General features: G+C 36.5%; 1 long non-coding RNA gene across 1 annotated transcript in view; it reads right to left on the reverse strand.

Annotated features, from left to right (window-relative positions):
- Positions 1-24724, reverse strand: part of LOC110345687 (uncharacterized) — a 203762-nt gene that overhangs the window by 24437 nt on the left and 154601 nt on the right. The window contains exon 5 of the long non-coding RNA XR_015439544.1: positions 22816-22919. This is a non-coding gene — a long non-coding RNA (uncharacterized LOC110345687). The remainder of the gene's footprint in view (positions 1-22815; positions 22920-24724) is intronic.

A 24724-nucleotide genomic window follows, 5' to 3' on the forward strand; every position in this document is an offset into this window, starting at 1 on the left:
CCTTCGGGTTATATTTTATGAACTTTGGATAAATTAAAGACAGAAAACTTTTAAAAGTTTGATTTTTCTCCAAAGGTAAATTAAAGAGCAAAAAGACATTGCCTCAGAGGTCTTTTCACTTTCCCCCTTCTAACTCTTGTTAGCTAACAGGAAAGGTTCTCAGGGTAGATTAAAGTATTAAAAGAAATATCGTTATGACTTACATAAGAAAACAGGAGAGCGAACCGATAACCCCTGGAAAAAATTCTAACTGCCTAATCTCTATGGTTAACCCTAAAACTATTTTTCAAAGAATATTATAATTCAGCATGACCAATATATTTATTCACTTTAATATAATGTAATTGTGCTATATGTTCTATGTTTTCTTGTCAGTTTATCTGTCTCTTAATCTGTTTTAGTAATTGTTTAAAATACCTACAGCTGCTTCATTTACAAAATTATTTTTAGTCTCAACAACTTATTTTTATTTTGTAGAATTTTATTTTATTTTATTTTAGCCTTTATAGACTTTTGGTTCTGTTAGGGTTTTCTATTTAAAAAATTATAAAATATTCAAGGTTAATCAAACTTGCTTAAAACATGGGATAGTAAAAACTGTTAGGTTCAAGGCTTGCATAAAACTTATGCATAATGTAGGGACAGGGCATATAGTAGGGAAAAGATAGGCTGAAGGCCTCCTTGAGCTTTGTTACAAGTCAATGGAGAGACTTACTAAGGGCCACAGCCTCAGCTGCAGATTAGGCTCAGGCAATCAGAAAGACAAAGGCAAAGAAACTAAGCTCAAGGAGGTCCCAAGTAGCATGATTGACATAAACCCCTTTACTTAATACTTAAACCTAAACTACTTGTCCTCAAGCACCGCGCCCCCCCCCCAATCCTAGCCTCCACCAAACAATAGGAAAGGTCATATGACTGGAAGAAATCCAAAGGAGAACCAAAGACAGCCATGGAGCCAATCAGATTCCAGGAGCCTACATGGGACAAGGACCTCAATAAAAAGGAGCCACAGAAAAGAATCCATGAGTATTGTCTGTTCATTTCAGATGCCCATGTTTTGATTGGGTCTTTAAATTTGAGAGGTCTGATTTTCTTCAATTCTTTATGTATTTTAGACAGAAAATCTTTGTCTGAGGAACAGCTGGTAAAAATTTTTTCCCACATTGGGGGTTGTCTCTTCACGCTGTTGGTGCCTTCTCTAGCTGTGCAGAAGCTTTTTAATAAGAAGAGATCCCACTTGTTGATTCTTTGTGCTAGTTCACATGTGACTGAGGTTTTCTTCTTGAAATCTTTTCCTACACCAATGTCTTCAAGAGTTCTTCTTAACCTCTCTCCAGTTGGTTTAGTGTTTCTGTTTTAATATTTAGAGCTTTGATCCATTTTAATTTTAGTTTAGTGCATGGTGAGGGATATAGGTCTAATTTTAATCTTTGTCAAGTTGAAATCCAATTTTTCCAGCACCATTTGTTAAAGAGGCCCTCTTTCCTACAGTGAGGGTGTTTTTGGCACCTTTGTCAAAGATGAGGTGACTGAGTATGTCTAGAGTTGTTTCTGCATTTTCTAATCTGTCCCACTGATTCTTGAGTCTATTTCTTTTCAGTTCTGTTCTGTTTTTATCATAGTATCTTTGCAATATAGTTTCAAGTTAGGGATGTGATACCCCCTACCTTGTCTTTGTTGCCTAGAATTGCTTTTGCTATTCTAGGTCTCTTCTTGTTCCAAATGAATTTTTGGATTGTTTTCTCTACTTCTGTGAAGTATGCTGTTAGAATTTCAATTGGGATTGTACTGAATCTATATAGCAATTTTGGAAGTATGGCCATTTTCACTATATTGGTTCTTCCTACCCAGGAGCAAGGGATGTCTATTTTCTGATATCCTCTTTGATCTCTTTTTTCAGAGTGCTATAATTTTCATAGTAGAGGTCTTTGATTTCTTTCATTAAGTTGATTCATAGGTATTTCATTTTTTCAATGCTATTGTGAAAAGAGTTGTTTCTCCAGTTCCTCTCTCATCACTTTTGTTTGTGTACAGGAAGGCTATTGATTTTGTGTGTTGACCTTGTATCCAGCTGCTCTACTGAATGTGGTTATTAAATCTAAAAGACTTTTGGTGGAGTTCTTGGGGTCTTCTATATAAAATATCATGTAATCTGTGAATAATGACAATTTAACTTCTTCATTTCCTATCTTTATTCCTTTTATTTCTTTCTCTTGTCTAATTGCTGTGGCTACTGTTCCCAGAACTATATTGAACAGGAGTGGTGATAGTGGACATCCTTGTATTGTTCCTGACTTTAGCTTGAAGGATTTCAGACATTTCTCAGACAAAGAAGTAGAAACAGCAAATAAATTATGAAAAAATGTTCAACATCACTGGTCATTTGAGAGATGGAAATGAAAACAATTCTGAGATCTCACCTCCCTCCAGAAAGAATGACTGGTACCAAGAAATCAACCAATAACAGATGCTGGTGGGGTTGTAGGGAAAAAGGAAGCCTTCCCTACTGTTGGTGGGAGTGTCGACTGGTGCAACCACTGTGGAAATCAGTATGGCGATACCTCAAAAAACTGGAATTATAGGTCCATTTTGACCCAGCTATTCCCCTGCTAGGTATCTTCCCAAAAGAATTAAAAGCATCATACCACAGCAATATATGCATACCCATGTTTATAGCAGCACAGTTTCTAATAGCTAAAACTTACAAACAGCCCAAATGCCCATCAATGGATGACTGGATAAAGAATATGTAGCTTTTTTATATAATGGAGTACTACTCAGCCTTAAAGGAGGATAAACTTGAGACATTTCTAGCTAAATGGATGCACCTCGAGTCCATACTCTTAAATGAATTAAATTGGACACACATTTTTAAATACTGCATTGTTTCTCTGGCATGAGAAACCAAAAGAGTAAATAGGGACCAAAATTTATAATACATATTAGGAAATGGGAAGAAAATGTTCAAATGAGAAGGAGAACAAGAGAAAGGAAAGGGGAATGGAAAGAAGGGACAAGAAAAAAATGGAAACAAGGCTTTTGTAAATAAGGAGAGGGAAGAGAAGTCAAAGGGAGGTGGGGGAATGGGAATTAAAAAGCAAGATGTATCATATACAGGTAAAAATTTCCTATGATGAATGTTATCATTATGTATATCTAAAATGTATGGATAAAAGTTTTGTTTCAAAATTAATTAAGTAAAAGTGGAGAAAAAAGAAAGTAACAAAGGAGCTGTGTGTGCCACTCACTTCCCTCCACCACACCACCTTAGTGATGATTATCCATGCTTTCATAATCCTAAAAGAGGGAAGTTGTGTGAGCCACTCCCTTTCTCTTCATTCAATTACAAACACAACACCACCCTAATGACTACCCAGGATTAAGTTTAGGAGATCATGGTGGCTGAGGGGGCAGATTACTGACATCAGTGAGAGAGACAGTGGGAGGTGCCTAGGATCAGGGGTGTCTGACCCTTTAAATACTGGAAGCCTGGGTTATTGAGGTCCTTTTCTTGTCCCTTTATACCCAAGTTACTTTTTCCTTTCACCCTGGAGTCCCTTTTTTCCTTCACCTTTTCTCCCTTTCCCCTTTTCCCTGTTCCTGCTAGCATCCCATGATCTTCAATAAACATAGCTACTTACTACACACTAAGAGTTGTACTTCTGGCCAATTCTTTCCTTCTCATACACAAGAATCTGGGCTACTTTTGGCCCACTCAACTGTATAACAGTATACTCCTATTATGTGAATGGAATATGATTTCAAGTTCATTTCAGGTAAAGATTTAGCTGCTTCTTTGATATAATTAAAATAGGAAGACATTAGATTTATTATGGACCTAAAGCTTAATATTAAAGATAGAAGACTCATGCCAAATGTTGCAAACTGACAACATTTTTCAGCCACTATCAATATTCTACTGTTAATTTTTGGGCCCAGCTTGTTTAATAAAATGAAGCTTGTTTAAAATGAAGCTCAAGTGTCAATGACTTGCCGATGTCTTTGTCCTTTTTTTCAAACTGTCAAAGGATGACAGCTCTTTGAATAATGGAACTCATTATTCCTATGTCTCTTTTAAATTTGTCAGGATGAAATTTCAGTTCCTGGCTAGCCAGGATCAACACTGCTCCTCAGCCTGAAGCAGTTATAAGATAGAATATCAGGCTTTTGGCTCCCCCTTAAGAATAAAGGGTCAAAAAAAAAAAAAAAGAATTAAGATATGTTATGCACATGTACCAACTCCCAATGATAAATGTAATCATTATATATGCCAAACATGTTATAATAAATAGTTAAAATAAATATAAGAAACAGAATAAGGGATCCAAATCTCAGAGGGGTAAATGAGGTAGGATAGAAGAAATAAAAGATAAGTAGAAAGAAGACATTGAAATCCTAACTAAAAATTATACTTTGAAGAAGACTGCAACCTCCAGAAACCAGCTGAAGTTGCCCCAGGCAATCTGTATTAGCGTTCCTTTGGTTACATTAGACTCTTTCCCTATCAGATCCACCACACACAAAATTACTCAGGAATACTATAAGTCCATAAATTGGCTTAATTAATCAAGAAAGGAAGGAGCACAAGCCTCATCCTAAGTAAAGGAGCAGGTTGAGAGAACCCAAAGAATGTTTAAATTTCCTATTTAAAAAAATGCCCATGCCAGTAGAATGGGCTACTACCCTTCTCTGGGTAGTGGGACTTTTTCCTGAGTTTTCCACCCCTTCAAAGGAAGTATAAATGTTTCCACTCCCAAACTAATGCCCCTATTTCTTTGAGTGCCCACACTTCATTCTTTAGTGCATTTTAAAATCTCTGTCTAATAAACCCTTCTTGTGCCTCTTACTGATGCATCCTGAAAATTCTTTTTCTCTGACTGGAGTCAGCAAACCTGCAAGCTTACTCTACAAAAGAATGGGTTAAGGGCCCGGGATTTAGCTCAGTGGTGCTGCCGCCTGCCTTGTAAGTGCAAGGTCCTGAGTTTGATCCCCGGTACCAAAAAAAAAAAAAAAAAAAAAAAAAAAAAAAAAGAATGGGTTAAGTTCTTTGTTTCATTTGAACCATTTAAACCCAGACTGGTGGTGGCAGGTGGGGTGAAGAAAGTGGATAGATGTCTTATTTTTCAAATGCTATGTTTAACATATAAATCTCTCTGAGAGCTCCGTCATTTCCATGAGGTTACTTTACAGTAACTACAGACAGTCTATATTGAAGCAGACTTATATTTTGCTGTGAAACAATATCAACAGTTTAAATTTGATTGTATATTTTTCTATAACAATTTATTAATGTGTTCCTTAGTTACTTTTCTCTCATTGCTGCGATAAAATACCTGACACCCAAAGTTAAAGGAGGAAAAGTTTATTTAGCTCACAGTTTACTGAGGTTTCAGTCTGTAGTAAGCTGGCTCCAAGGTAGGGTGGAATGGCAGACAAGCATCACAGAGGAGAAACAGTTCATGGCAGGCAGAAGTTAGCAAAAGCAACAAGGGACTTTAGCAGCTTCATTCTGTCCCTTATATCTTATCCAGGCTACTTAGGGCAGGTAGCACTCACACCCTTAATCTTAGTACCCTTGAGCCTAGCTTTGCACCATGAATCAATTCCAGTGTCACACTCTAGATCCAGCCACCTCTGACAAACTCCCACCTATGACCGCATGAGGCTTTGGGGGGACATCTAGACACAAGTTATAATAATGTATATTATTGTAAACTATTAGGCATTCTTTGGAAAAATTATCAAAATTATAAAAATATATAGCTGAGTGTGGCGGCACATGCCTGTATTCCCAGCACTTGGGTGACTGAGGCAGGAGGATCGCCACAAGTTCCTGGCCAGCTTGGGCTACATAGTGAGCTCAAGGCCAGCTTGAACAACATAGTGAGACCCTGCCTTAAAAATAAATGAATAAGGGGCCGAGGATTTAGCTCAGTGGTTTCGCCGCCTGCCTCGCAAGCACAAGGACCCGAGTTCGATCTTCGGTACCAAAATAAATAAATAAATACATAAATAAATGTGTTTCATGAATATAATAAAAGCTATTTCTTTAAATCATTCATGTTTAATATTTTGTACATTGTATTTTATTTTATTTTTTTTTGTATTTAGAAGAGTGTTTTCTCCTGAAAATTTTATCATCAATAAAATATAAGTGATCACTAATATTCCTAACATAATTTATAAGAAATTCTTTATGATAGATAGCTACAAATTATATTTTTGGGACACTAAAGCATGCCCATTTTAAATTGATTGATACCAACCAATTTCTAAAACTTACACACACACACACACACACACACACACATATATATACACACACACACAATCCACTCCCCAAAATAGTATATAAAGATTTCCACATATTCATGCCCTTTTGATAATATATAAAATAATTATCTAATACAATAAACTAAATAATGATCAAGCAAAAATTAGATCCACAGATGGGAAAGATTATTAATATATGAATTCAGTGATTCACAGAATTTACTTTGATTGTTGATCTTAGCATTTGTTTACTGTTGCTTAAATTGGTCTTTATGTCATTAAAACTTGTTACTCCAAGAAAATATAATCAATTTTTAAAACATTTAAGGTTTACACAGCCTGAATTTCACAATAAAATCCTACACTCAGTATATACAACTCTACTATTAGAGCATACACTAATCACTTGTGAGTGTTTTGAGTTTTAAAATGAATCTTTACTTTTTCAAAAGTCTGAAAACATATCATTTGTTCAAATTTTTGTATATATATTATACTTTCTGAGCTTGTTTTTTGTAGAGTATTATATTCAGAAAGAAATAAAGTAAAAGTAATACTAAACATTTTTCTTTCTTTAATTTAGTGTCACAGAAAGCTAGTAAGTTCTAAAACCATAAAAAGTCAGTTTCTTTACCTAAATTTGCCACTGATTTTCCTCTTTATTTCTCTTGTCATTAGAACTATTACAAAGCTACTTTACTGTAATAAATGTGATCATCATGATAATACTCATCAGCAGTAGTGGATTATATTCTATAAATTACATAGAAATTATAATTTAATGTCTTTGGGTGTCTTTCACAAATACTTCCAAGAATAATTTTGAAGTAGAATGCATTGCTCTGCAGCTTAAGTATCCTGGAATATACTACATCTTTGTTTTAGATAAGAAGCTCTAAGCAGAGTTAAATTACAATTAAATATTCAGCAGCTGCTTTTATGTTCTATGGATTATCCATGTCCTTTCCTTCTTCTGTCATTAACTCAAGGCTCATTAGTTTTTCCTTCATTGTGAATGAAGAAAGAATGAGGAATAAAGCTTAAAGTACCCTCTGAGGCATTTTGTTGTAGGAGGAGGTCAAAACTGTTAGCCAAGAGGCAATTTGAAATTATCTAAGGACAAGGTATGTCATATATCAGAGACCATACACACAGTTTTATGATATAAATTAGAGGAAACCTACCCAAATATCATTCCAATGACTCAACGTATTACTCCTCTTTTGCTGCCTTGATGAGTTACTACAAGCACAGGGACTTAAAACAACACAAATTTATTATCTGATAATTTTGTATGTTAGGAGTCTTTGCATGGGTCTCACCAAGCCAAAATCAAGGTACAAGCAGATTTGCACTTGTTTCCAAAGCTTGTAGAGGAGAATTTATTTTCTTGTGTTTTCTGGGTGCAATATTTTCCCCGTTTTCCTAGGCTCAGCCTTCTTCCCCCACCTTCAGAGCCTGCAATATAGCAGCATCTCTCTGACCATTCTTTCATTACACATCTCTCTCCAGCCATAACTGGAAAATGTTCTCAACTGTTAAGGAATTGATTTTTGTGTTACAGTTTGTCTGTTTCCCCATCTCAAGGTCGTACTCTGAATTACATTTGCAGATTTCCTTTTTCTGTGTAAAGTAATATATTCATTGATTCAATGGGATTTGGCCATGAAAATCTTTGAGGGCTGTTCTGCCTATCAGACTCAGTGAATCTCTAAATTTTATGCTGGTCTCCTTTTTATTTTTTAGGTAAAATAGTAGTACTATCAAAACAGGTAAATTTTGAGTGATTATCATTATTCAGATACAAATGGTATCATATAATTCTCTCATAGCCCCTTGAGGTAAGCACCATTATTATCACCATGCTACAGAATAAGAGAAGGAGACTAGGGACTTGGATCAAATGACCTAGCACAATGGCAGAGCCAATGTTCTATTTCATGTCCTCCTGACTCTAGATTTTACCCTTGAGCCTCTGATGTTCTATGAGTAAGCTTTCTTGAGATATTTATGCTTGGACTCAAAGAGCTTTAATAAATGGAGGGTATTGGGGAAAAGGAAAGAAGTAGCCTAATGCAGTGGTTTCAAACTTTAGTATGCATTAGAACCACCAGGGGCTCATAATAAAGTGCAGATAGCTGGGTCGTACTTCCCTACACACTCATACTTTCTGATTCATTACATCTGGGTAGAGCATTACTATCTACATTTTAGCAAAATGCTGCTGCTACAGGACTACACTTGGAGAACCACCAATGGAGAGTTGGGGCAGGGGTCTGCCATAAATGCCCTTGGTAGAAAGTGAATCTGAAGGAAGAGAGGAAGAAGAGAAAGAAAGAAGGAAGGAAAAAAGAATGGAGGGAATGAGGGAATTCTCAAATTATGTAGATAATTTGGAGAGCAAAGCTCATAAACTAGTCTAATCTCTATGAAGGAAAACAACTTGACTAGGAGTTAAATCTGTCTCCATTGGTACAGAAAGACTGCTGAGAACATCAATTTCTCTCCCTTTTTGAATCATTTGTTTCTTTGTGCTGGAAGCTTGATCTCTAATATGGCTATGTTGAGAGGTGACACAACCTTTAAATGGTGCTTAGGGTGTGTGTGTGTGTGTGTGTGTGTGTGTGTGAGAGAGAGAGAGAGAGAGAGAGAGAGAGAGAGAGAGAGAGAGAGAAGGAGAGAGAGAGAATTAGGTCATTAAAGCTAAAACTCTCAGATGTGATTAACATAATTCTTGCAGGACCAGAATAATTCTCACAAAATGTGAGTTGTTATAAAGGATCCCGACACCTTCCCTGAATCTCCTCTCATGCCCCATTCCCTTTCCTTTTCTTACCCATATGATGGGACCAGGGGTCCTTGCCAGGATGCTGGCACCATGTTGTTTGGACCCTCTAGTCATCAGAATGAAGAGCCAAATAAATTTCTTTATATATTATCCACCACCAGGTGTTTTGCTATAGCAACAGAAAATAGCATAAGACATCTGTTTTTAGCCTTTCCTGCATCTGACCGTGTAACTGGATTTAGCCATCTATGCTGTCTTGATTTTTATGTCAGGAGATAAGTGGAAGGCTGGCACCCTAAGTTTTTCTTTTTCTTTTTTTTTTGAGAAATTGTTCTGAAAAATTCTGGACCACTTTGAGGATATAAATAAAGAGTAAAATCTGCCTTTGTTATCATTTTATTAGCTTAGGTTGTGCATAAAATATATGCTATTTGAATACCATGAGGATTATACTATCCCCTCCCCAAGAACATCATTTTGGAACAAGCTCTTGACGTGCTGTTTCTCATGTTTCTCTCTAAAATTCCCTGGCAAGGCATGTGCTAGCAGCCAGGCTCCACTGAGCATCTGCCTGGCACCAGAACAACCCTGGGAGACAGAGGGGCCTGCTCTTCATCATCTTTTCAGAAAGGATTTCAACTCTCTGGAGCCTGGCAGAAAGTCACAATCTTGCTTCATTCTTTTCTAACATTGGCATCCCTTTTGATAGTCTATTTATTGAGGTTTCTGAAATGCTTTTTCTGACACCAAGTATGGTCATCTGACCATAAGATAATCAAAAGAACCTGTGCAACATCTGGAGTGAAATGTATGGCATGCCTTGGAATTGAGGCAAAGAGTGAAAGTGAGATGAGGCAGATGTAACAGCTACAGCTTACTCACTGCATTTCTAGATGTCAGCAATGTTGAAATATGTAGCTTGAAGCAAATGTGGATCAGCAAAGTCCTGAAATAGAAATAACACTCTATTTCCTAGGATGATTCATTCAAAGAGGCTATTTATTGCATACATAGTTTCAAGATCACATGTCCATATTCTTCTATGATTTTTCATACATAAATATATTTTACTGGTCCTAAAATTAGCCTGACATTCACTCAAAAAGCGGAGGAGAGACATTCACTTAAAAATGTGCAACGCTAAAATTATCCTTGTAACAGTGATGACTTCTATGTGAGGTCACCAAGGATGTGTAGTCTTTGATTCTTTATTTGAGTCAGAGTTTAAGTGACACACAACTCTCTAGTTCAAAGCTTCACTGGAAAGGATGAAAGTGTTAAGTATATCTTTCAGCCACATATACAGGTAGTCGCAGTGCCTTTGGCTCTACACTAGAACTTTTCCTTTTTTTTTCCCTTTGGCAAAATCTGCCCGGGAATTCTCTGGATTCAGTCCTTTGTGGTATGTGCAGAACACATAGTACTTAGGACTCAATTGTATTTCCATGGTCTTGAGCAAAGATTTCAGCCAATTTACAGCTTACAGATGAAACTTCTCAGTGACTAGGCAGAAATCACACCATGAGGTTTAGGTGTTTCCTAGGCTGGTATTGAAAAGATCATCTCCAACCTATATACCAAGCCCTCAAGAACTAATCAAATCATCTCTTCTTAGTGATACTCAAATGCACTCTCCATTTTCTTGGCCAGTTCTGCCTTTCTTGCCAGTCATGTTTTCTCCTTCCACCAGGAAGAGTTCCAGCAGTCTACTCAGGATGTTTATGTTGGAAGGCTGTGCCACAAATGTATCTATTCTGTCCTCTGGCCCTCCCCACCTTTAAAGTAGTTTCTCTCCCACCTCATGATTCTACAGTTTATCATTGCAAACAGTAACCATTCTAATGGCTCCCTGTTGTACTTTAGCTTCATAAACAAGCAATGGGTATAACAAACAGATATTGCATTCCATCTGTGATCTCCTCTCTGAGGATCCACAGCATTTTAAAACCCCATTCTAAACAGAGGAAACAAGTATGATGCGGAAGCCATGGGATTAAGAGTTACCTAGGTAAAAGCAAATTTAAAATAAAATTCAGTTTTACTAGCTACAGTCTCTGGAAAGCAATTCGTAGAATACTCAAGCAACTCCATCATTTCAGTGTCTCACTGAGGTCATAAAAAGCATATAAGATTTGATGAGACCTTCTCTTGAGGTTGACAAAGTAGATTATTATTATTAGGCTTTTCTAATTTAAATCATTTAACATAATCTGAGTAACCAATTAAGATTCAGGTGTTAAGATCACTGAATTTATATAGAACTTTGGAGTTTTACACATGTAATACATTCTTCAAAATAAATCTAAAGTTAGCATTATTGCATCCTACTTTTAAAGGCAGTGATATAGCTTGCCTAGGACCAGACAACTGTGACAGAGCTGTCCTAAATCAAATAATGCTTGCTTCACTTCACCAGCTGTTCCAAATTCTACCTCCAAAGCTTCCTGCAATAAGCGCCTGAGGAGTTTTGGAAAAAATACCAGTGCCCAGGCTCCAACCTCGAAAAACTAAATTAGATTCTCTGAGGATGGGGTCCAAGAATTAATATTTTCTGGAAATTCCCTAGGAGACACTTATGTGTAGCCAAAGGTGGAATCCATAGCACTAATCTGAATGAGTTCCTTTATCAAAGCTAATTTTGGAGCAAAGATTGTCTCATTAATTTTACATCATGTGTCATAGGCAAATAAGCTAAAAAGCAACAGTAAACATGCTGTTTATTATCTCCCATTCTCCGTCAGCAAGTTTTTAAGAGTATGTTTTTGGAATCAAAATATACAGTGAAAATAAGCAGATGTTTATTGCTAATAACTAAAAAGAATCCTCATGTAGCAACCAAAAGGTTCTAATTGATGGCCTTCATTGAGTATCCTAGTTTCACGATTCTTCTTAAGCCAATTACTGGCACTGGAGTTGCCCTTGGCATGCCCTAATGAGAGAGAACTCATGTTGACTGAAGTGACTCATGGAAAGGCAGTCCTGACCAAATGTACACAAACACTTCTCTAGGTCAGTCTCGAACAAACTCTGGACTTCCATTCAAAATGGTGCTGTTATTATTTTAATGGCCATTCCTAGTGAAAGGGAATTTTTGTAATTAAGTCTATACATTTACTGTACCAACACACCATTTTTAAATAGCTATCTTTCTGAGTCTGAGTCTGGAGGCATATCTCTCAAAATAGAAGATGGACTGGTTTTGTATTGACTTGTTTAGCATGTTGTAGATTAAAAAAACAGATATGGAGAAAGAAGGAATATAGTAAATTTCATTATCACTTCTTTAGCAATTCAAAGCTATATGTACTTGGTAAATGGAATAGCAGAGTTTTACATAAGATGATCCTGTTAAAAAAATAAAGTTTCTGAAAGATTGCTCTGGTTCATAAGAATAAAGAGAAGACAGAAAATGGCAAAATAAGGGAAGCCTCCCATTATGTTTCCGTATGGCTGCCCAAATCCAGAGCTTTGACGATGTGTGAAGGATGAAGGGGACCAGAAGTGTTTCTTCCCTAGATGGGGCTTTTGAAGGAGAACCTGTGCATTCACCTGTTCATTCAGTCATATAACAAGTATTTATGGAGTGCCTTCCTTGTGTCAGTCACCATTACAGCAACAAGCAAAATAAACAGGAAGCCCTGCAACAGGGATGCTCTGCAGAGCTGGAGGAGGCAGGTGTTGCTTTTACTCTTCAGCCTGCTTCCCTCAGTTCCCAAGTAGCACTGGGCCTCAAAAAAAGACAACTTGTTAGAAGGTTGCATTAAATATAAAGCTGACACATTTATTCAATTACAAAGGAGTTACTTAGTTATTTTGTCCAAATTGTTAAATAGTCTCAGATTACTGAATTAAATTAATGACATATATTTTGACCAGCACTTTGAGAGGCTGAGGCAGGAAGATCATAAATTCAAGCTTTGGGAGATCCTGTCTCAAAATAAGAGTAACAAGCTAACTAACTAAGATAGATAGATAGATAGATAGATAGATAGATAGATAGATAGATAGATAGGCTAGTGATGTAGCTAAGTGTGAAGTCCCTAGGTTCAACCCCCAGTACCAGAAAAAAAAATCTTTCCACAAAGATAGAAGAGTGTTCTAAATCTGAATTTTCAATTCTGAGAACAAACAAGAGAAAATGAGTAAATAAATAAACAACCAAACCTGTTTTTCTGCACATACATTAGCAATTTTGCAACTGCTATATTAGAGGATATCACAGGGAACACAGTAACACGTCAGAACACCTTCAGATTGGGAATATCTGAAACAGTGCTGTCATTGATCATTGTTAACACCAGTAAAACTAGGATGCTTTGGGGTCAAGACCCTCAAGAAGTAAAATGTCCAGAAAAAGAACATACTTCTGTTGTTTATTTGTGCTGGCATGTTTTAAAGTAACCATTTAAGCTAAGAACTGCAACTGTATCCCTCATTACCAAAATCAGGTTCTAAGGAGAAAAAGCAGGACAGATGAGCTGCTTTGGTCATTGAAATTAGAGATTGCCAAACTCAAGGGACTTTATTTGTGTTTATGTATATTCCAAGTCACTGAAACAGCTATAATAAAATACTACCTATTTCAAAGAAAACTCTTGTGATTATGTGAGACTCTTATAAATATGGAGAATAAATACTCAAGTCCTCTGCCTTCTGAGCCATTGTGAGGGTTTTGGGCCTTTGCTGGACTCCAATTAGTTTTTCACTCTGTCTTTCATTTTCCCTCCTACATGCCGTTCTATTTTTCTGCAGTATTTTTAAATAATATTAACAATTCTATAATCAAGGTGTTACCAAAATTTTTGCATATCTGATCTAAGAGCTATGAAAGAAAATAATCATCTCTAAATTCTGGCATGACAGAAAGGCCATTTATAGATCTTCCATTTGCCCATTTAGTGTCAGTTATGTATCTACAGACCTTGGCATATTTCCATAATTCAGTGGGGGTACTCAGTGGTACTAACCACAGCTATTCTGTTTTCTACAAATATATTCAAGAAAGAACAGAAAGTGTAAGGCAACTGGTGCAAAGCATTCAGTGATAATGATGATGAAAGTAAGCAATTCTCCAAGGAAAGATCATCTATGGTTGGTTCATTAATTAGTTAAAGTACTTATATCAGCACAATATGTCATTAGCTGGTATTTAGCATGCAAATAAGCACTAGCCTACTGGCCTAGGTTTTAAAAGAAATAATATTTGGCTTAAAAGGCATGCTGGAGGCAAGGACATTTTAATAAAAATTAAAAATAATTCTTAAAACACTGTTAATATTTGATTTGTGATAGTTTCCTTTTAAGTCCTGTGGACTCACCTTAAGTGTTGACTCTTGCTCATATTCAGCATTGAGGACAGTACAATGAATTCTTTAAGTAATAACAGAAGAGAACACATTGCTTCTGAAGAAGACCTATAGGTTTTCTATTAGGAAGTTTGTGAAACATTTATATGTGGCGCATAAAGCTAGGACTTTATACAACAGTATGTTTTACAAAGATAGACAGTTGGTGCAAAGATTAATAAATTTGGAACTCCAAATGGGGAAACTCTATATCTCAAAACTAGTGATCACCATCATATTTCTCAGTACAGACTGTGAGCTGTCTGAAATTAAGCCTAGGGTCTCAGTGATTTGACTCAGCCAGACCTGATTTCTCACCCAACCTCTATTTCTATGCAGATGGTAACAACCTCTTCTCCACATTGATTCACAGGGGTCCAGGCTGAGCCAGGCTCTGTACCTCTGGAGTATACCCCAGTCTGTGACACAGAGAAGACAGGAGCTGGAGTCTTGCCACAAGCTCCTGAGTGCTTTCTCCTGGAAATGAGAGTTGTTAGCTCTGCTCTGAGCTCATTGGCCTCAGCATTCCTCATCTAACTACCTCCTGAGAAGGGATGGAGAGTGGGGGGCGGGGGACACGAACACACACACACACACACACACACACACACACACACATCATATGGAGAACATCAACAGAGAGCTGTAAAAGATTTTACCCAGACCTTTGTGTCCTGCTTTAGTACAACAAACTACTCAAATTTCAGGTCACCAAAATGCTTTTTCAGAAGAAAAACAAGAAAAACATGTAGACACTTTCAAAACAGTGATGTAACAAAAATAATTGAGGGTGGGAATGAGTATGATTCACTACCCATTTTCATATGATATTTAAAGTGTCATCTCCATTGAATTCTACCAAAGTACTCCTAGATCTAAATTTTTCAATTGTCTTTCTAGATTATTTCTCAATCTTCTTTTATTTTCTATTTTCTTTTCCTAAGGAGCCTTTCCAGACCTTTGTTGTACTAAATGGTGCCCTCATTAAATATTAGTACTATGGGTATATTTGATACTTGTTTATGTACTGTTTGTATATCTGAGGTTTATCCATAAAAACTGTAAATTACTTTGTCCCCTAAAAAGCTAATTTTCCTTCTCTTGGAGATGATATCACACCTCCCTTTGAAAATTATGATCTATAGTTAGCTGAACAAAAAGTATAAAACTTACATATAGCCTATGTAGCAAATGTATGCAACCTGTTTTTACATACGTATTTTTTTCATGCGGTCCAGCACTGTTTTCCCTATTGTTTTCCCAGTATCAAGAAGGTCGTATGAGCTAGTGATCACAAATAAGCTCTGGAGTGAAACAGCATACTTCAAACCTTACCACTTATTTCTTGCAAATCCTCCTGTTTGGAGAGATATCTGGTATTGTGCAAGTAATTTAGACCCTCAGGGCCTCAGAGTTTTTCTTTTTAAATCTGTAAATAAATCTTTGCAGAACTTATTTTACAGCATGTGGTTGTTTTTCAATATTGCCCAGAGTATAGTTTGTGGTAAATATTCTTATTGTTGTTGGTGCTGATGTACATGTGCTTTTGTGGGCCTAGATCATATTCATAAATCCCCAGAATATTTTAGTGGAAAGACAAGAAGTAGAAGCAAAGAACTCTCTGGTAGGTAGTGCTGCCTTCTAAGCATTTGGATTTCAGGTGACCCACAGTTGTCAGTGTTAGGTAAAAAGGAACCAGAACAATCCCTTTGGTTTGGGAAGGGCCTAAATCGCTATGAAAAGTCAAATATTCTTTTTTGCATTTGACATATATCCCCTAAAGTACTGAGCCTGAGGGTTGGGACTTGCACAGATTTTGATGAAACAGTGCCTCTCCACCCCCAGAAGAAGCAACAGCTGAGAGGGATATAAATTGTGGTCTCTGATGAGGTTTCTCTGAATTGGTTCCCACGACCCTCTGTGAGGAACAGTAGAAAAAACTCTAATTGGATTTGGAGTTCAAAATTCTGAATCCATATTTTAAGAGCCTTGTTTAGTAACTAGGGAAACTTGAACAAATCACTTAATCTCACTGAATTTTGGTTTCCTTATCTATAAAATGGAGATTAATAATGTCTATCTTATTGGAACATTCTATTGGATTCAAATGAGTTAATATTGCTATATTGATAAAACTATTTGATAGAGACTAATGCTTGATGTAAATTTAATTCATTATTATCTCTAGCTACTTTCACTCATATTTTAATCTGTGAATTTTTCTGGTTACTCTGGAGGAAACTACATGATTTTTTGATTTCTTATTTTTACTATTTCTGAGATCTTAAAAATAAAGCAATAAATCTGCCATTTTCTCCCTAATATCTGTCAAACATCTTCAACAATAGATAGGTATAAAGAGCCAGAGATTCACATTTACATTTCTTTGTCTTTTTCTTCTAAGCTCATAGAGTGAAAATAGCCATACTCCAGACTCATTTCCAGCTGTCTTGGCAAATAAGGTGATAGAAAATATAAATTGAGGATTCTGGAAGATGTCATGGGGCATCTGTGATTCTGCTTTGCACAGATTCTAAAGATGATAAAGTGCCAGGCGTTCATATATACAAGATAGAATCAGAAGTCTCTCGAACAAAGGCCAAGAGTGTCATGTGCAGATCATTTACCTTAAAAGTTTTCTTCTGAACCTCCTCATCCCTGTCCATTCACCTAACATGCAAGTAAGCAAGAGGCGTGAGAAATTATTGTGATTAGGAATCTTAGGAAAATGTCTTGGAATAGGATTTAGATTTAATAATGGATATCAGCTGCACTCATACATTGTGTCCCACAAGAAAAATAATAAGCCCCTAAGTTTATGCCAACCAGCTGTCTTAGGAACCAGGTGGTGAAGCGTGGAATGGCATGCTCGCTGAAAGAGGAACAGGAGATTTCCAATTCTCTTCCCATGCTACCCGTGACACTTCCTCCTATCTTAGCAGGGAAATTTGAGCTGCTTTGAATGAATATTAAATAATAAATGCAATTCAGCATATCGTGAAAATGTCAGAATTATGGAATGTCAGAATTAACAAATAATGTCCTATTTTATCCAGGATCTTAGCACCTGCCCATGCTCTAAAATCTTTTTCCCCTGCAAGTCTCCTTCTGTCCTTTCCATTTTATGTCTTCATCAGGACAGATGCCCTGGGCATGGGTCAATCATGATTCTACATAGCACTTCTTACTTCTTTCACTTAGAAAGTGTGAAACAGAGCAGTTCTGGTGCACAGTACCAGAAAATTGGAGCTTGGACATTAAGCACAGGTGCATTTAATGATTTACCCAAAATTAATAAGACACTGCCTTGTTTTTAAGAGCAATGATCAAGTGACTGTTACAGATACTCTTTACAAAATTGATGCTTTGCTGGGAGACAAACCAAGTCTAGTAATGTAATTAAATAGAAATTAAATTGGGGAAAATGCATAATCATATTCTTATTAATAGGTTAACTTTCTAAAGATTATTTGCATATTGCAGGCATTGAGCAAGATAACTAAGGCAAGTTAATTAGATTTCAAGTGAATTGTCACCATGTTAATTCATATTTTATAAGAATGGTAATTAAAATCCAACATGTTATAGTGACAGTATGGTATTTTATTATATCCCATACTAGCATTCCAGTCTAAGTAATTTTAAAACATCAGCTTAATGGATTAGTAAAAGTATAATAATGTAACTGGGCTTTTATTGTAATAGAATCTAGATTATGAAGTGAATTTTTATTATTCTTAAAGTCATTCACAGCACAATTTTAATGATAAAATACGCTCGATCAAGGTTCTTTTGTATTCACTTCCTGGTGCAAATGACTTTCTCTATATATGTATTTAAATAAATATAATTTTAATATCCATTTCTGTAACCTGTTTTATTTATACAAGAAAATATAATTAGCATGGCCTTTGGATTTGAATATCAAACAGCAATGGGTGATATAAAATGTCACAAGTTTCATGGACTGGATTTGTTTAGATCACCATGCCAGTTTGTCAGACATTTCCTAAGTTTCAACAAGGGCAAGGAGATAAGGGTTGATTCTGTTTCCTTCATGGAAGAATACTTACTAGAAGAATGATGATACAAAGGCCTGGTAAAATGTGCACAATGAAATTGTCAGTGTAAATATTTTGGGGTCATCTGCCACTTAGATACCTGGTTGACTCACAAAGTCTCTCTCAGCAGGGCTCTAACAGCTGATTGGGCTAGTGTGTACTTGCTGAAAAATGTGGCATAGAACCAGTGAAAAACCTTATCAGTAAGCTGTAATAAGATCACCTTGAGATAGTAACTATATCATGGAATCCTCTGCCTAGAGTGCCTATGCTGTTCTTTGGGAAATGTCCTCTCCTCTCCAGTGCTTGAGAACAAGGGTTAATTTGACAAAGGGAAGAGTCTCAGTCATGTTTCCAATAACATTGACAGGAATGTATTAGTACTTCAACTTTCCAAATGAAGAAATGAGTGCAGACAAGTGATGTACATTGCCTAATATTTCCAGTATTCCAGTGACAGATGCTGTTGCATTTCCCTTGACATCAGTGCTTGACATCAATCACTCTCAAGAACTGCTTTTATCACAACTTCGACCACTTCTTCACATCTTCTATGGCTTTTTAGGCTTTCTGTACTACTTTATTCAATTAGTTAGATCCCTGGGTTTGATGCTATGACTCACTCCCCATGTCATCCTCCAGGAATGAAAGGTTTAATCTCCTAACAGCTGGAGTTGCAGTTTACAACCTCCTCCAAGTGCTATCTTGAGTCCAAACTGTGCTTTATCCAAAGTCATGGCTCCTCTCTGAGAGAGCCTACAGTCAGTGACAGTCAATGACAGTCAAAAGCCAAAGGTCCAGTTGTCCTACCACCAAGTTAGGAAAGCTTTGAAGGGCTATCTTACCTTCACAACTTCCAGCAGTGTCCTTTGCGACTCCCACTGAGACTGCATCCTGCTCCACTCATTTTATACACTCTCACTTCTTTCCTTCCCCTTCCAAAGGCTGAATCACTAAAGTACTCCTTGACAAACTACATCACAGAGGCTGCTTCCTAGGAAAGCCAATTGCAACAAGCCTTGTGCTGTATTTAGATCTTGGATTTGTCATTACTTCGTGGAGATCATAGAGTTAATTTTATACTAATGTTACTTTATATCTTCATTATAAATACATACTTCCTGAATGGATAAAATAAGCCCAAATAACAGTTGAATCTAGATTTTGGGGTTAATAAATGAGATTGAATTTACAGAATTTAAGAGAGCCCTTGTCTTAGAGGGCATTAGATAAAACGAGGGAATTTTAATCATAATAGAGAAAACTAGATTCAGATCTTGAATATATTAATTAGAAATCAGGCATCTGAATTTAAGTGATTGTCTGAAAAAAAGGAAGGAACATTTCCCTCTACAATCTTCAGTGTTTGATAATTAGATAAATGTCCCAGAGGAAAGTCTATTTTTTGCTTTTCAACAATTGCAAATTCAATCTCTGGATGACTATTTGAGCAAAAGCATCAAGTTTTCTACAGGGAAAGGAGTTTGAGCAAGTGAGGAAATTTCTCTTGCAAATGCTACCAGTTTAGTACACTTAAGTTCATTAGCCATTATACATAATGAAATCATTCATTGAACTTCTTAAGTGCTCCTTGACTGAGCACATCCCAGGACAACCATCAGGGAGCCAGAAAGGGGCAATAAAGCCCTATTTCATATGCAAGATATTTTTAGAAACATTCATCGACCATATCCAAATATTTAAAATAACCCAAAGTAGATTCTTACAGAGTTTTATTTTAGCATTCAGGTACTTTTTTAATTATTATTATTTTTGGTACCAGGGATTGAACTTGGGTCCTTGCGCTTGCTCAGCAGGCGGTGAAACCACTGAGCTAAATCCCCGGCCCTCAGGTCCTTTCTTGATAGTTCTGTAACTATGAATTCTTAGCCCTCCCCATGCAGACTTATTCAACACAATGTCTATGCTGTATGTAGACTTAAAAGTTTCTTGGATTCTTTAAATCATCTTAATGTGAGATTCAGGTCATTTGTATGATTTAACATGTCATATCTACCTGGTCCCATTAAATTATGGCATTCTTATCTTTTTTCCCCAGGTCGTATTTATTAAGGCTTAGAAATTGAGAGCTAGTTTGGCCTGTAAGTAAATGAGAAGTTACCTCATACATAACCTACATTAAGGAAAGTCACTGCTCTCCCTGTCCATAACCATGTCTCTGACTATTATGTCAACTTACTTGTTTATTCATTTGTTTCACTTAAATAATTGTATTAATTATGACTTCAAACCACAAAATTATTGAAGATCACCTTTGAAATGAGAGATGTTCTATTTCAGAACCAGCAAATTGCTCTTTCCTGCCTTCCCTTCTGTCCTTACTAGTGTTGCTTTCTTGCTTCCATGTATTCTTAGAGTCTGTTATCATCACTGATGGGTACTGGGAATGCAAAGGTTCATCCATTCATTTATTCCACAAATATTTAATAAATGTCTGTTACATACTCAGACATGTATGGAAAATCTGGAATACATTTGTTAGTCAAACATTTCTTTTTAAATTTTTTTATTAGTACATGCTTATAGTATGTAACGAATGCATTCACTGTGGATAGTTAGTACATGGAGATGACACATCTTAATTCTTTTTAGATCCCTTTCCCTCTTACCCCCTCTTTCCATCTGTTGGTCCCTTTTTGCTTTTCAAAAGATCTATCTCTTGGTTTCTTATTATCTATTTTTTAATTTGGTCCTTTATTTATACTTTGTGTTTCTCGTGTAAGAGAAACCATGCAATATTTAAGTTTATGTGACTGATTTATTTCACTTAACACTATGGATTCCATTTTCCTGTAAATGGTTCAAATTTATTATTCTTTTTTTACACTGAAAGAACTTGATAGAAAAAGTAAACCTTGATTTCAGCAAAGTCACCATAGATAGAAGATTCTGATATGCAACAGCCATATATCAAATGTATTATGTGTATTAATTGCTACATAAAAATGATTTGAAGAACTTCCCAATTTGCAAACTGCCTTTGGAATTTAGGAAACTATGGAAAAAAGAGAGAGAAATCTGTGTACAACTAATCTGTAAACGAACAAAAAAATAAAAGAAGCACACACTTAAACATACCAAAAAACAACAACCAGCTTTGCAGGGAGATCTGGTAGCTTAAAAGTGGAATCTTACAACTGCATCTCTAAGAGGCACTAAGATGCATGGTGTGCAAACTCAAAGAATGAGAAAAGGTAGAATATTAGCAAAGAGCTAAATCAAGACCATGCATACCTTACTGAAAAGTTTGCTCCTTGAAATTAGATCAGACAAAACAGACTACCAAAGATATCGAATCTCTTTCCATATCATATAGAACAATTACCAATCACTACCAAGAATTGCGTGTTCTAATCTGGCAAATATAGATGGTGATGTGTTCTCTAATTGAATAGGAACAGCCAATTTATGTGTCATTATCAGGTCTAGGTGACAAATATATATATATTTTATATATATATATATATAGAGAGAGAGAGAGAGAGAGTCTTCTCCATTGTCTCTCACCTTTTGAATGAAGAAAGTTGGAAGCTACATATAGAAGATGGCAACACCATAAGCAACTGGGCTCTTGACTGGGAGTCAGACACCCCTCCTCCCCTCACTAACCAGGATCATTTATATTGGATAGATACACAAGTGAGAAATTAAATTTTATTCTGTTGTGCTACTTATGATTGTAAAGTTTCTTTGTCACTTCAGCTAGTTAACTTTGCTTTTATTAACTCAAGGAATTATTTAAGGTTTGCAAGATGGATATGACTTTGAAGAGATGTACACTTTCCCTTTTTAAATTTTTTTCCCTCAGATATACATTTTTTAAAGCATGAAGATATATTAATGGAAGCAGGAAGATCTTGGGTTCAGGAGACTTTAATAAGTAGCTAGAAAGACAGGACCTATATCAGGACTTCTATAGCAGAAAGAGAGATGATAGCTTTGGAAGCCATTTGGCTGGTCTATCCTGGAGGAATTGCTCTCTAGCTCAGTTATGTAGGGCTAAAACACAGATGGCTCCTAGATTGCAAAATTTAAAGAGTAAATTTAAAAAATTGATACAAAAATATCCAGTTAACGAAATTATGGCATAGTAAGCATTCACATTAATTTTGGAGCACCCAAAATTTAACAATTAGAGCTAACCATGTTCAAGATTACCACAGTAAAACATTTGAAATGAAAGAATCTATTTTAAAGGTAAATCACATCTTTGCATAAAAACACATATCTTTGGCTTAACTCTTTTTCATGGGGAATGGTTCTTTTTTTTATGTGGATGTCAGCCATACAGCCAGGACTAGCAACGATATATTTCAGGCAAGAGTACCTGGAGACTTATAAATGCATGGAGAGTAGAGCTTGAAATCCCCTCTGCCGGGTGCAGAATGCCAGATAATGAATCCTCACAGAGGTGACATTACAAATTGGAGTCTGGAAGGAGAAAAGAAGTCAGGGAAATAAAGAGTCGTTATAAAATAAATGATTGGTAATTAAGGCTATGGGTAAAGAAGGGTTTAGTTATTGCAATGCAAATAAATCAGGGACATGTTTTAAATAATGAAACAGCATGCCTCTTAGAATATGTCTAGTTCTAGCCTTTTTTGTTTCCATAAAATCTAGTGCTGTTACTCTTGTAAGATATACAGAAAAAGGTAATTTGCTAAAATATGAAAAGAGGCTTTTACATACACCTAGCTACCTTAGATCAGTTTTGGATTAAGGCAACAAAAAAGACATCAATCATATTTCTCAACCTGTACTTAATGTATGATTACCAACCTTGGCAGGGATAAATGACATGTTTGTCATGTGATGCTAATGAAGATAACATTTTAAATTCAGATTGACAAAACTCAGAGCTTCTATTTGTAAAAGAATTTCCAAATATGACATGATCTCTGAGCAATCTTTCAGTCATTAAGCTAGGATAGGGTTTGGTTAAAAGTGTCTTATTTAAATTGATTCTAATTCTATTTTCTCAAATCACACTTTTAAATAATGAAGTTTTTTTGTTTGGGATTTTAAAAATATATCTTATTTATTACTTATTATTATTTAAATGTCTCATTTATTATGTTTTTGCTTGTTTATTGGAGGTGGGAGAGTTTTTCTGTTTTGAAACCATTCTTTCCAGGGCCAGGGATTTAGCTCAGTGTCACCATGCCTGCCTCATAAGCACAAGGTCCTGAGTTCCATCCCCTGTACCAAAAAACTCCCCCAAAACCCATTCTGTCCTACTTCTATTAAAAATCTGGTGGTACAAGCACCTGGTTCCACATTACAAAGATGCAGAGGACCCTGGACCACCAGACCAAGGTACTGAGTCCTGCTGCTCCCGGCCTAGAGGTAGGAGCTTCTGAGCCCCCATCCCACTGCTCCTGGCCCAGAGGAAGGGGCTTCCAGGCCACCATCCCTCCCACCACTCCTGGCCCAGAGGTAGGGGCTTCTGAGCTGCCATCCCACTGCTCCTGGTCCAGAGGAAGGGGCTTCCAGGCCACTATCCCTCCCAATGCTCCCAGCCCACAGGAAAGGGCTTTTGAGCCACCATCCCTACCGCTGCTCCCAGCCCCTGTCCCACCTCTCTCAGCTCAGAGGAGGTAATCCATGCAGGCGCCAACAGCACCCCCCCCAGTCAAAATGAGAAAACACATAAATAAGTCTCAAAATCAGACTTCCAGATCACCTACAGCAACCCCAAAGGGAAATGACATGGAACACTCTGATACTCAACCACCTGGACCCACTGAACTGACAACAAAAGAGGATCTAGAAAAAAATGAAATCAGAAATAATTTCTCAGATAACAGGAGAAATTGTGCCCCTAGTGCAAGACATAATTAATAAATCTAGAGAGGAGCTGAGAAACATGATGGAATCCCAACATAGGAAACAAATGGAATCCATAAAACAGATACAAATAAATTTCCAGGAGATGAAAAACTCCATTGAAAGTCTACACAGCAGAATGAGCCAATGTGAGGACAAAATTTCAGATAAAGAAGATAAAATTGCAATTAGTGACCAGGAAAAGAAAAATTGCTTCAAAATTATAAGGGAACATGAGAAATCAATCCAGCAGCTGCTAGATGATGCAAAGAAGAATAACATAAGACTGATTGGAGTCCATGAAGAAACAGGACAGAGTGCAGATGACATAAAAAATCTCTTCACAGAAATAATGACAGAAAACTTCCCAAGCAGGGGGAAAGAGCTTGACATACAGATAAGTGAGGCAT

This window comes from Heterocephalus glaber, unplaced genomic scaffold (genome assembly GCF_053883595.1).
Source record: "Heterocephalus glaber isolate CG9 unplaced genomic scaffold, H.glaber_assembly_v1.0 deba00001472, whole genome shotgun sequence".
Taxonomy (NCBI): domain Eukaryota; kingdom Metazoa; phylum Chordata; class Mammalia; order Rodentia; family Bathyergidae; genus Heterocephalus; species Heterocephalus glaber.